The sequence below is a fragment of the Dermochelys coriacea genome, chromosome 25 (genome assembly GCF_009764565.3).
Source record: "Dermochelys coriacea isolate rDerCor1 chromosome 25, rDerCor1.pri.v4, whole genome shotgun sequence".
NCBI classification, from domain to species: Eukaryota; Metazoa; Chordata; order Testudines; family Dermochelyidae; genus Dermochelys; species Dermochelys coriacea.
This window is the reverse complement of record NC_050092.1, coordinates 9,643,914-9,658,825: the sequence shown is the minus strand read 5'-3', so window position 1 is coordinate 9,658,825 and position 14,912 is coordinate 9,643,914.

The following is a 14,912-nucleotide window of genomic DNA, read 5'->3' as shown; positions in this document are numbered from 1 at the left end:
TCTGGATGAAGGCTAGAGGCATGTAGGTAGGAATAGCAGTCAGTAGGTTTCCGATATAGGGTGGTGTTTATGTGACTATCGCTTATTAGCACCGTAGTGTCCAGTAAGTGGCATTGCTGGCACATGATGGCATATATCACATTGGTAGATGCGCAGGTGAACGAGCTTCTGGCTCTGTCAATCTGTTTCTTCACTTCAGCTCTACGATATAACTGCATTTGCTCCAACCCCTCAGACAGAGACAAACACCTACAAGATCTCTATCATGCATTCTTACAACTACAATACCCACCTGGCCAGAAGAGTACCCAGAAGTCACCTACTACAGGACAGGCCCAACGAAGAAAACAACAGAACGCCACTAGCCATCACCTTCAGCCCCCACTAAAACCTCTCCAACGTATCATCAAGGATCTACAACCTATCCTGAAGGACGACCCATCACTCTCACAGATCTTGGGAGACAGACCAGTCCTTGCTTACAGACAGCCCCCCAATCTGAAGCAAATACTCACCAGCAACCACACACCACACAACAGAACCACTAACCCAGGAACCTATCCTTGCAACAAAGCCCGTTGCCAACTCTGTCCACATATCTATTCAGGGGATACCATCATAGGGCCTAATCACATCAGCCACACTATCAAATGCATCCGATGAAGTGAGCTGTAGCTCACGAAAACTTATGCTCTAATAAATTTGTTAGTCTCTAAGGTGCCACGGGTACTCCTTTTCTTTTATCAGAGGCTCGTTCACCTGCGCATCTACCAATGTGATATATGCCATCATGTGCCAGCAATGCCCCTCTGCCATGTACATTGGCCAAACTGGACAGTCTCTACGTAAAAGAATAAATGGACACAAATCAGACGTCAAGAATTATAACATTCAAAAACCAGTTGGAGAACACTTCAGTCTCTCTGGTCACTCGATCACAGACCTAAGAGTGGCTATACTTCAACAAAAAAGCTTCAAAAACAGACTCCAACGAGAGACTGCTGAATTGGAATTAATTTGCAAACTGGATACAATTAACTTAGGCTTGAATAGAGACTGGGAATGGATGAGTCATTACACAAAGTAAAACTAATGCATCCGATGAAGTGAGCTGTAGCTCACGAAAGCTTATGCTCTAATAAATTTGTTAGTCTCTAAGGTGCCACAAGTACTCCTTTTCTTTTTGCAAATACAGACTAACACGGCTGCTACTCTGAAACCTATTTCCCCATGGTATTTCTCCCTTCCACCCCACCCCCCACTGTTCCTCTGATATTCTTGTTAACTGCTGGAATTAGCCTACCTTGCTTGTCACCATGAAAGGTTTTCCTCCTTTCCCCCCCCTGCTGCTGGGGATGGCTTATCTTAAGTGATCACTCTCCTTACAGTGTGTATGATAAACCCATTGTTTCATGTTCTCTGTGTGTGTGTATATAAATCTCTCCTCTGTTTTTTCCACCAAATGCATCCGATGAAGTGAGCTGTAGCTCACGAAAGCTTATGCTCTAATAAATTTGTTAGTCTCTAAGGTGCCACAAGTACTCCTTTTCTTTTTGCGAATACAGACTAACACGGCTGCTACTCTGAAACCAGTCAAAAAAAAGTATTTATTCCATCCTTTGCCACTGTGCTATGGGTACCACTCAACTGCTGCTCATTATGAAGTGTTAAACAGAACCAAACCCCATGTGTCTTTCTATTTCACAGGAATGACTTGTCTTGTTTAAGACTGCCTTTAGGCACTCATGGGCCTCAATAATGTATATGTGTCTACACTTAATAGACGGGCCAAGATTGCTACCTTCCTAAAAATTTGATGATAGCTGCAGTTTTTCATGACTCCATCCTGTAAGTCGCAGGCATATGCCATGGGATAATTGCCAGTATCCCCATACAGCATCAATGCCTGAGTGATGCTCGGATAATATGATGACAGACAGATATGTTTTCAATGAATCGATCTACAGTTCTCTTGTACACAATAACCCCCCCTATCTTGACAGCCTTTTAAGTGCTATTGCAACATTATATCTTATTTTATTATCATATTTCCATTGCTGTGTTCCCACGTGTGGTGCTAACATTTAAATTCAGAGGAATATTTAAATAAATAAATGGATATTTAAAAAAAAAAAAAAGACAAACCCCGCTTCATGGGAATTAAACAAAAACTCAAATGGATGTGGAAGAAGTATTTCTTCAGCTCTTTCCCATTGCCCTGTGTCTTCCTTTACATCTGTTCAAAATCAGTGCCGGGGGTGTGTGTGTGTGATGTGACAAGATTCTGATTTAGGAGCATTTTGCACTCACTTTGCATTGGTGTAAATGAGTGCATGAGGTGCGGGCTTGTGGAGAATCAGGCAGCTTGTTTTCATAGCAAAACCCACCTTTGGGGCCTAAATTGGCCAACCTGTGTTTCTCGATGCATATGTTATGGCTGACAGCCAGAGGCAAGTGTTTTAAGGTTAGCTGGACTTGTACAGTTCTTGTCAGTCTCAGGTAGAAAGCAATCCCAGTATACATCCCATTGAAATGGTGGCTTGTAAAGAAGTGCAGAGAACAGGAGCAAGAGGTTGTGAAACAAGATGGATGAGATGGGTTCAATGTCCTGCTAGAAGCTACAGCTACGTAGCTCATACTGCTACTTGGAAAGGCCTTTGCAGCTGCCATAAATGCTTCTAAAGAGGCTTATTTCCCTTGCCAGCAGAGAAATAAGCAGCTTCAATGGAGAGGAGTAAATCCATTTGATTGGAAACATTGCTGAGGATAACCTAGTTATAAGTAATAACCCAATCTTTCCACCCAGACAGAGCCAGCCTTATCCACCAAAGAATCAGTGTATCACTCCTAACATTTCCAGTTACAAACGAACAAGGACCCAGGAGAGGGGAAAAGGCATCAAGGGAGAATGATTTGTAAGAGGTGAAAGGGAGGATGGGTAATCTGGGTTATAAACTGTGCATGCGCCATGAGCTAAAAGTCCAGGCCCCTCGGACATTATAATGACTTTTTAAAAGAATTAAGTATAAGCAGGAAGAGCCCGATTCTCATTTACACTCTGGCCACTTTACCCACCCACCCAGTAGTGCAAAGTGGCTGCAAGACCTTTTGACACAGCCAGCGTGGTGGGAAGGGGATTAAGGCCTGTAATGTTTGGTTTCCCTGCCCTCAGCGGTGTAGTTTCCCGCCCCCCCCTCCATATTTCAATATATAGAGATGAGAAGACAATGTGATCTAGTGATTAGAGTCCTGTATTAGGCATCAGAAAACCTGGATTTTGTTCCTGGCTCTGTCGCTGACCTGTGATGTGACCTTTGGAAAGTGACTTCCACGCTCTGCTTCTATTTCCTCTCTCCCACTTTTAAGGTTGTAAGCTTTTTCCAGCCAGGGAAGGTATCTCATTCTCTGTATAGACACCGTCCAGCACAATAGAACCTCAATCGCTGTTGGGTTCTCTAGGTGTTACTGAGACATAAATACTAATAATCTGTTATCTGAAGAAAGATTTATAAAAATATTTTGCATTTCTTTAGCATTGCGCCTAGCAGCGTTTTGAAGGAGCTTTGCAACTACTAATACTTCATCCCCAAAGAACCCCTGCTATTTATCCGCAGTCTATTGATGGATGGAAACTCAGTGCTCAGTTTAAGGACCAGTTTGGCAATCTGGGTGAAATTCTGGCTCTACTGAAGTTGATGGCAAAACTCCCATTGACTTTTGTGGGGTCAGGATTTCACCCAGGTACTTAATGTCCTCCAGAAAAAATGTTCAATTAGAGTGGATCAATTTCTGTTCTCTTTTATTCTTTGTAAATCCAGTGGAATTAACCTAATGCAAATGAGATCAGAATCTGGCCTAGACTGTTTCAGCATGCAGTGAAGACTGACTGAATTATGGAAAATAGGAGATAAATGCATCCTCCACACCAAACGTAAATGGCCATAGTCTGCTCCTCGTTATATTGGAGTAAACCTGGAACAAGCCCATTCACTTTAGTGGAGTTACTCCACATGTATTCTAGGATCTGGCTCAGAATTTGTTAGCTGAATGTATACTGCCACTGAAATACAATCACGCTGCCTAATCTGAATAGATTTGAACAATTTCTTACTTTCTTTCATTTAAGCAAGCGCCTCTGCATCCTGACAGCTGATTAGCCCTTTAAGACAAATAAACCTCACCAAACAAACAGCTACAAATAAGCCCTGTTACCTCTAGTGTTTTCAGAATTTTAGAGATGAGTCTGAAGTGCTCAGCTTGGTTTCAGATCCAAGCCTCCCCAAGATTTAAGTTTGTGCCCTGCATATCTCTATACACACCACAGATCGGCCCATAGGAACATGGGAACTGCCAGGCTGTTTCAAATCAGGGATCCATCTAGTGCAGTGTCCTGCCACCAGAAGGGGCCTGTACCAGCTGCTTCAGAGAAAGGTGCAAGAAACCCTGCCATAGATTGTTATTATTATTATTATTATTATTAACAATAATATTACCATTGTGCCATTGGACAAAGATGTTCATGAGGAAGCCATAAATGGGCTGCTATCACGCCATTGCCCTGTTTCCTGTGGTCAGTTACTTTACCCCTCTGTGGCCCAGTTCTTCCATCTGCAAACAGGGATCTGAATACTTCAAGGGGGAGGCTGTGAGGCTTAATTAGCATCTGCATCGCACACTGGGATCCACAGATGAAAGTAATTGGAGGACAAGGTCTGATTAAGATCATAACTGTGCTAGTCTCTTCCTTTGGAAGATGAATGTGGGTTACCCAGCTTGGTCTATAATTTGATTTTTTATCTGGGTTAGCATTTCTCTTCCGATAATTGGTAAAATATATTTTTATTATTATTATTATTATTATTAAAAAAAGGCAAACAAAATTAAACCCTAAGAGGAGGGGATTCTGGGTGGTCAAAACTGGCCAAACACAAATAGTGTCAGTAATTAGCAAACCCATTAATAACAGTTATGGAGCATGTTTGAAGGGTAAAAACATTCATTGGAAGTTGGATAAATCTTCAATCTGAGCTCCCTTCTTTCAAGAGAATGAGAGGGCAAGTGATTCTGTCAGTAATGTAAAGCAGAATCAGATGCATAGCCTATAACAGTAGACTTCAACTATGTTGGCTAGAATCATGAGCAGTACTGCCTGAGTGATCTCCTTGGTTTTGATGACCCTATTTGCAGGCTAATGTACTATTTAATATGTGTAAGCGTGCCAGGACCTAACCTGGTAGGCCTTATTTGATCTCACATTCCAATAACTCTATTGACCTCAATGGATTTACTCCTGATTTACCCTGGTGAAATGCCTCTGCATCCTGACAACTGATTAGCCCTTTCAGACAAATAAACCTCACCAAATAGAGTAACTTCACATGAGTAAGTCCCTTGGACCTTGATGGTTAGAGGCCACATCATGCCTCTTAAATCAGGTAGGAACAAATAATTCCATTCATGTCAATAAGGGGATTGGTATCTGGCTCAAAGTGTTAGTAGAATTGGGCCCTAAGTGAAGTCAGAATCAGCCTCAGTGATTATGAGCTCTGAACCAGTTAACCTAACTATAAACCAGCAGTGTTCTTACAATCTCGATGCATTAAAAAATGTTTAACTGTTGTATTAATTTTATTGTTTCTACTCTTCTAAAAGCTCATTTGAATAATTCCCACAATGCTGTGTGGGCCATGAGATATTTAAATGAGTAAGAAGACTTTTGTTTGCTTCTTTTTGCCAAGAATAGCTTTAAACCCAGTTTGTAACAAAGGCTGAGTGCTGGGCTGGATAAATAGATTAAATAGATGTAGCTCTATTGATATCAGTGGTGTAATGCTGATTTACACCACTGAGGATCTGGGCCAAGAAGAAGAAGAGAAAAACAAACAAAAAACGGATCGCAACCTTATTAGATATGAGACCATCTGACCAGGAAAGTGGTTCCTCTGGGTGACAGGTTATTTGCTAAAAAATTGATTCTTCTAAACTGACAATCCTGTCCATTTGGGATATTAATGTCTGGAGTCCATGGTTTGGTGACCCAGTGCTGCCCTTGAAAGAATCTCTTTTAAAGTGATGCTGTGATTGCGGGCTTTCTTATTATCTTCTCTGGCATCCTAAGCACGTGCAGGTAACGTGAATTAAAGCATTTCATTGAGAAAATAATCATAATTTACATTTTTTAATATAAAGCCCAGTTTTTATATAAAAGCTCTTGATTGAGAATCCTAGAACACACCTGCATGGAAGATATTCTGTATTATTACATTTAAGTGAATTGAGTACTGGTGAAAAGAGGTGTTTTGAGTATCATGATGATGAGAATGTAGTGATAGCTAGATTAGATTAGATAGATATGGCAATAAGAAAGAATAGGTAGGCAAATGTGGGGTGATAGCTCTGAAACCTGAAATCCTCTGTTTATTCACAGAATTCTATTCTTTCACTTTTGTGAGGTCCTTCTGTACTACTGGAGTGAAGCACATTGGAAGAAGGGCAGCTTTAGGAAGTCTGTGGAATTCACTGCCATCAATATATCCTTGAGGCCAAGAGCTTGGTAAGGTTCAAAAGAAAGGTGAGCTGGGTGGTGAGAAGATCCACAGTGTCCATGAAATAGGAAATATGAAGTACAGAAGGGATTTAAACTCTCATGCTTCAGGGTAGAAGCTGACAACTCGCTGGGGTTAGGGAGTAGCTTCTCCTAAATTCATTAAACTGCTGGGCTTCTTGTGCCTTCCTCTGAGGCACCTGGAGACAGGATGCACCTTTCTCACCAACACTACATTCACTTGTCTGTCTTAAAGCCGGGATGTTTTCCCTATTTTTCTAGGCAGGGATAAGAAATGTTCTTCTGGGTAGATCCTCAGCTAAAGATAACTGATTATCCAGACTGGATGTTTTTCTAAAAGATCTGCTCTAGGAATTATTTTGGGGGAGTTGTCTGGCCTATGGCAGATTAGATGATCACAATGGTCCCTTCTGGCCTTGGAATCTATGAATCACCAAATTAAAAATATTCATCACGATGACATGGAGACTTCAAAAGCACTGATAAATTAGCCTCATGTATGGAGATTTGTGTCCCTCCCAGCGTGTGTAACTGACCTGTTGCATGGATTGATTTTATCTTTTTCCCTTCTTTTCACAGCAGTGGGAGGTTTAGAAGGCAATTGCCAGCCTCCTTCTCTGTCTGTCTGTCCGTTCTGTGTGAAAAGCTGTTTCTCCTAGGGATAAGGTTGAAGATAATTATTTTAAGTGGCAATTAAGCACCAGGTGGTTGCAGAAAGCTGCAGCTTTCTCCATTTCATATGGAGAAACAGCTTGAGATACCCGTTTCCCTTTCTTCCCTGAAGCTGGGAGGTTTCTCCTTCTTTGTTTTGTGCCTGGCATTGTGATTGCTTTCTGTCTCCTCCAGTAACCCAAAGCGATTGGGTCAGCAGGGGGAAATGGGAGACTGGAACAGATTCCATAAAGTTGCTGTGGCCCCTTGGAAATGTACTGATTTTTGTAGCAAATAGAATTTCGTAATAACAGTTTGTTCTCTTTGTTTCATCTGCTTTCTTTCAGTTAACCCCAACAATTGACTGGTGCCAGCCATTATCAGAGAGTATGTGTCAGACTAGGTGGGTTATTGTTCTGATCCATGTGGCAACTCTCATGACTCCAGTGAAGTTGCACAGATCTAACTGGTTTCAGAGTAGCAGCTGTGTTAGTCTGTATTTGCAAAAAGAAAAGGAGTACTTGTGGCACCTTAGAGACTAACAAATTTATTTGAGCATAAGCTTTCGTGAGCTACAGCTCACTTCATCGGAAATGCATCCAATGAAGTGAGCTGTAGCTCACGGAAGCTTATGCTCAAATAAATTTGTTAGTCTCTAAGGTGCCACAAGTACTCCTTTTCTTTTTACAGATCTAACTGAGATTAGTTGGTTAATTAGCAGACCAGTAGGTATTGTTAGTTACCAAGGGGGAAGTAGCTGAGTTGTAGTGACTTGTCCAAAGACACACAGCAACTCATTGGCAGAACTGGGACCAGAACCTAGGTTATTTGATTTTCACACCCTTTCTTTAGGTTCTAGACCAGGGGTCTCAAACTCAAATCACCACGAGGATCACATGAGGACTAGTTCATTGGCCTGAGGGTCGTGTCACTGACACACACACCCCGCGCTAACCCTGGCCCTGCTCCCACTCCCACTCCAAACCCTTCCCCAAAGTCCCCACTCCCTCCCTGCCCCTATTCCAATCCCTTCCCCAAATCTCCACCCCTGCCCCGTCTCCTTCCCTGAGCATGGAGCTCCCCGCTCCTCCCCCCTCCCTCCTGGAAAGCGCTAAGCACTTGGAGGTAGGCATAGGAGTGGGGATGTGGCGCACGGGGGGAAAAGGGGCGGCGTGAGAGGGGGACTTGGTAGCCACAGGAAATAACTTGGAGGGGGCAGGGGGGCATGGGGAGCTTGGCAGCCATAGGAAATAACTCGAGGGGGGGCACATGGGGAGCTTGGCGGGCCGCAGCAAATAACTCCGTGGGCTGCATGTGGGCGGCAGGCCGCATATTTGAGACCCCTGTTCTAGACCATATTGCCACTTGGCACAAAAATACCATTCTGAGAACAGAGCAGGCATGGCTGTGAATTTGAGGAGAGGAGGCTGAAGCTATCGGTATGCCAGCAAAGTCCTATAGTGGCTGCTAGTCCTTTAGAAAGGGAGAAAATATTTACCTTAATCAGCAAAACTCTCGCAAATGTTTAGAGAGTTTTGTGCCTCTCTGCACCCTGCAGAACGTTGTGGGGAGATAGAAGAGAGAACTGCTCACCAGGACTCCCTGGTTCCATTCCCAGCTCTGCCACTGATTTGGTGTGTGACCTTGGGCAAGTCACTTAACCCGCCTGAGCTCCTTCGTTGATGATGAGCTAGCTTAGACCAACGATACCATGCAGCCACACTGGAGCAGCCTATCCAATTTCCAGTCACCAGCATGGCGATAGGAGAGAGCCAGAGAAGGGTAGGTATTGGCCCAATGCATTTTGTATTAGGCTCTGCAAAACCCAGCATATTTTCTAGGCTTAACATTAATTTAGAAATAGCCTTTCTGTGTTGCCACTTGAAAAGGGGATGCAAGTGACCAGCTCAGAGGCTCTCTTTCAGACAGGCTTATTACAAATGGTATTGAATAACTGGGTGTTACTTTTTCTCTCTGGTTGTAATGATTTATCTCTCCCGAATTATGCACCGTTGGTGAGAATAATTTCCTCTGATTTCAACAAGGGTGGAATTACAGCTCTCTTTGTTTGGTGTGCTAATGGAATCAGAATTAATATCTTGCCCTGCCTGGCTTATCTTTGCCAGACAGGAGCTATTGACTTTACCTGCTCTGTTTTTCTTCTCCTCCCTGCCCTAACTAAAATAATTTGATTTTGAGCTATACTTGGAATAGGAAACACACCAAAATCAAACTTAAAATTCTCCAGCGTGAGTCAGACCTCAGTGCTAGTGATCTCCAAAATGTCTGCAAAGGGGCTGCAAAGTAAGAGGGTGAATAGAGCAGGGAGGGCTGTGGCAGCAGGCTTCCTGGGTTCTGTTCCTGCTCCACCGCTGACTTGTTGTGTGGTCTCAGGCTGCATTTCTCTGTGCCTCAGTTACCTTATTTTTAAAATGGGTCCAGCCAGACAGCATTAAAAGCAGTTTGCCAGCTGGCTGAAGAGACCAGTGAGGAATCTGTACCCACCATGGGGCCTGACCCATTCTATCCACTCTTTCAGAAGGAGGCATCTCTGCTGTGGTCTGTGCTTGTGGCATTGCACCCCAATCCACTCCTGGGTGTCTCAGTTGGGTTACTGAAACATTGGTTAGCAGCAGATCAAGCAGGAGCCTGGGGAATGTCTCAGCATAGCCTTGCAATAAATGAGGAAAGGCCATGGACCCACACTGGGAGATGGGTATCATAGCAACACAATCACACAGATTGGAGGAAGAGGCCAATGGGGACACTGGCACTGCATGTCTGGTGGAACAGCCCCCTCACCTATATAGAGCACTTACAAAATTGCATCTCCTCTGCCAGTACTCACCGTCTTCCTATCTATCTATCTATCTATCTATCTATCTATCTATCTATCTATCTATCTATCCATCCCACACTCACCCTTCATCTCCCAGAACCATGCAGAACATGATACAAAGCCAGCAGAGTCTTTGTTTCTTCCTCTTTCACCCTACTGTCCTTTACCACCTAAAACTTGGATTCTGTCTTGCTGATCACCTGGCTTCATGCTGTCTTGCCCACCTGACCAAGTAGACGAACTGAGGTGCCGCCTCTGCTCCATGACATTCAGCATGCCCTATTGCCACCCTGTCCCCTCAGCCTCCTTGATCTTCCTTCTTTCCTTCATTCTTGCCCACCCCTTATGGCTGCTCCTGACCTTTGGTCCATCTTAGGGTGAAGAGGTGTAGGCTGCAGCTGCTCTGTCTCTCTTGCTGATGTTTAATTTTAACACCATCCAGCATTTTGAAATATGATTTGCGTGGAGGATGCGCTACATAATGAAGTTGCATTGTACTAGATGATCTCCCCCGGGAGAAAGATCCTGACACAAGCGCATCCAGGAGATTCAGGCTAATGGATAATTTTATGACCAGTAATAGCTTTTGCAGTGATACATACTAAGATAAGGGCCATCAAATCTCCTGCTTCAGGGTAGAAGCTGCTCATTGGTGCTTTAGTGCATGTGCGTATGCATGCCTTCATGCATGTCCATGTATGTGTGTGCAAGGAACTGCATGCATGTATATATGTGTTCATATGCATGTATATCTCGCCATAGGCGTTTACATGCATGCAAGTGTGTGCAGATGTATGTATTTGAATGCACATGAGGCATATCTCTGTGCATGTGCATTTATGTGCATGCCATGTGTGTTTGTAGGTGCAGGTATGTGTGAGTGTGGCCAGGGCATTAATTTTCCTTTGAAGACTCAGGAATTGGCAACTCATGGAAGCAGGATGGATCTGATGAACCAAATGCACCCAACACTGTGTTGCTATGCTCTTCCTTTGTGATGTCTGCTGCAACGTGTGTTGAATTACAGCCACTAATGTTGGGCTTTGCCTCCTGTTGTGTGATGTTATGTTGTGCTAGATTCTCTATATATTGCATTGTTTGTCTTCCTCCACCCCCACCCCATTTCACTGGGTTGTTTGTTTTCACTTCATGTGTGGCATCAAAAGGCCGTTTGAACAGCGACTACCCAAACTGAATGAAAGGGACTGTTGCTTTTGGAAGATTGAATGGATGCCTGCAGCAGAACAGATACTAAATTATGAATTAGCTGATGGGTTTTTTTTCCCTCACTCTAATTAAAATGTAGTGGCCATGAAGCCATAATGAAAGGCTGAACACACACTCATTATTTTTATGACTAAACCCAAGTGGACCAGAACTCTAAAAAGGCTCTGTTTGGAGTCCCATCTCCCTCCATAAAGACTGTAATAAATATCAGCTGCATTGATTTTCTTTCCCAGTAAATCCATTGCTATTTGTTCTGGTCTAAGTGCACTGTGTTTTCCTCGGAGGTTTCCTTTTTCTCTGACTGTTCTATTATCTTTTTTTGTTTTTTTTTACCGTTGTTGTTAATCTGTGTTGAGTGTGTAATTGAGATCTGAAGAGGGAGATTAGCAGAAACCCCCTTGGGAAGACATCTGACCTACACAAGGAAGCTAATACATAAATCCATAGCCCAAACCATTGAGGCTTACCGCACCATTTACCTGGATGGTGCCATCCCTTCATCAAGAGCCTCTCAGCACCCCAGAGCCCAGCGCCATCTCTGTCGTTAGCCCTAGGTAGGTGTTTCTAACCTCGGCATGATTTCTCTATTCATTTCTCCCCCTCTTGGGGGAAGTTGTCTTGATGATTTGCTGGGTCAGATTGGCCTCTCATCCGCACCTGGCTTGCAGGGGAGGGGAGAATTGCAGGCTGGTGGGGGTGCGACAGAGGGCCCCAGGCTGATTGTGCATAATAGATTCTTTGGTGGGATGATGGTCTGTGGCTTGTGCAGGAGGTCACACTGGATGACCATAATGGGTCCCTTCTGGTCTTAGGATCCATGGGGGAGATTTTGAAAGGCATAAATAACAGTCAGCTATCTAATTCCCATTGTTTTTCTGTGGGAGTTAGGGCTCAGATCTCCAAGGTATTTGGTTGCCCATTTCCCACTGGTGTCAATGGGAGTTAGGTGCATAGGAGCTTTTGAAAATCCCATTAGGCACCTGTCTGCACCTTTCAAAATCTGGCCCTGAAGTGACTTGTCACACAGGGAATCTAGGGCAGAACTAAACCTCCGTCTTCTGAGTCACAAGTCATTGCCGTAACTGCAAACCCAACCTCCCTCCTACCGTTCTTCTGCAACAATTCAGACCACAGCTAAAAATTGGGATCCGGTTTACAACTGGTTTTTCTCATTTGCCCCTGGATTTGGATCAGTGGTTCTCAAAATAAGGCATACAATCAACGTGAGTGTTCCTACATATTAAAGAAGAGCTGCTCCACTCCCCTCTCTCACCTGACCTCACACTCACTTATGCCATGTCTAAATTCCAGACTATAAATCTGTGAGGTCAGAAGCATGTCTCCCTTTCCTGTGTCACCTCTGGGGTGGCAACATTTTGCTCTCAATAATATCAAGCTCTTTTCTAGTGCTTTTCATCAGTAGCTCTCATGGCACTTTACAAAGGAAGTCACTTTACAGATGGGGAAACTGAGGCACAGGGAGAGGATGTGACTTGCCTAAGGCCACCCGGCAGGCCAATAGCAGAGCTGAGAGTAGAATCCAGGTCTCCCAAGGCTCTATCCATTACTCTATCCACTAGACCAAACTGCCTTCTTCAAGGCTCTGTGGCAAAGCCCACCACAGTCCATGAAAGTCATTCCATTAACTGCAATGGGCTTTGAGTCAGACGCTGATCTCTCTCCTCAGCAGATCCTGAGCTCTTCTTACACCATTCTGAGCATCTTTATCCCTTACTACTATCATTGGGAGTCAAAGGCACTGAGCCTGTTACAGGGCCAAGTTCAAGGAGCTCGTTCATCATTGAAATAGCTGGAGGTAAGATGACATAGCATGGAGTGAATCGGGGCCATTAAAGCATTTAACATGTGATAGTTGGAGCATAGGGATTGGGAAAGATGGCTAGGTGTCCTCCCCCAGTGAATAGCTGAGGGGCATGAAACTGACAGCAAAGAGTAAAGAAGTTTGGGAGTGATGTGGAATTAATTCTGGCTGCCCCTATGTCCTACCTTGAATGTAGCAATGCTCCCAACATGTATCTCTAGATGTGTCTATTTGGCCTCCTTTATTAACAACCTGAATCTGGAAATCCTTATTCTGAGCACTTGAACTCCCAGCCTCCCTTGCCTGTCTCCTGCCTGCAGTGATGTATGGCAAATAAGCAGAATTAATTATTGACTGCTCACTCTACTGATTCCTGAATCTCAACAGATAAAGAGTTTTTAGTGTTTTCTTAATGTTACTTTGTAGTTTATTAGGGGCCTAGGAGGCATGAGGGGAAAGCGAGCTACATGACTCAGAAATGCATGTTCTCAGCATTCGGGCAATGTGCTCCCTTTTCAATCTCATTTGTAACCGGACTATTAAAAATAAATTATCAAAGCAAAGTGGCAGTGGCAAAGCACGAGGAAAAAAAATGTTTCGTCTGGCTTCTCAAGATACAAGCAGCGTAGTGCGCTCTGGGCTTCAGAAAAGCATATTTCAATAATGTACAGGCAGGCAATCTTTTCTGTAATCCAGGCAGGGTTTTCCCATCAACTGGGAGGCAGTATCAGGGATTCACAAGGGGGCTCACTTCCCCTGCCTCCTACCACTCCCCCAATCAATGCTGTACGAATGCACCAGCATGGTCCTTGGCGGCGCTGTGTTGCGGGAGATGCTATGTAAAGCAGTGGTCCTGAGCATGCTGGCTCGTTAATTATGATTATTATTTATTTGAGCACCATTACAATTTGTATCACCTCCTCTTTTGGGGCCAAATTCTGGCCAGCAGTGCAAGCAGGTATATACCACAGGCATCAAGGGAAATGCAGCATGGTCTCTGGCGGCCCCAATTCTGGCCTCTAGCAGGGTAGCTGCTCACCATGTGCCCCGTGGTTTTTCTGCATGGCCCTCCCTCGGCTCCCTCTTTTCAAGGGCCCTTGGGGGTGGTGTAGTCTCTCTCAGGGCTATCACCAGCCCTCCCCTGCAACAGGGTCAGTAGCCCAAAGTAATTCAAAGTGGTCCTTAGTGTCCCACATGCAAGGTCCATCATAGTAGCCTCATTGTTCATACCCATTTCCTAAGCTCCTGTCCTCCACAGAGGCCTTATTCTCCTCAGCAGGCACCTAGCATTCTGGCTCAGGCTTCCTTCCTCTATCTTGCCCCCACCCCCAACCCTGCAGCTTCCTGACACCGTCTATATTGGCATCCCCTGATTCCTCTTGGGTGACTCCTTTTGCATCCAGGGCTGGCTTAGCCCAGGATCTCCAGCCCAGGGGCAAGCCCCCCGTTACGCAGCCCCTTTGAAATATTGCAGAGATACTGGTCCTCAGATCAGCTGTGAAGGAAATCACGGCAGGGCATGGCCGAAAGGGTGAGGGTTTGTTGCCTGCAGTTTAACTTACCCCATGCGCCTTGTCCTCACTATGGCCATTAGACCCAGCAGAGGAAGAAAGGATGCTGAAGTAGCACTCTAGGCTCAGTTCCCAGATCTGTGTGACCTCACAGGCTGCCTGATTCCTATTAGTTTTAATGGGAATTGTGCACCTAAAAGTGTCTTTGTAAATCAGCCTTCATTTGTCTTGTGCCTCAGTTTCCCATATGTGAAAAGGGGATGATGATCTGATCCTTATCTTTGTCACCGGGGTGTG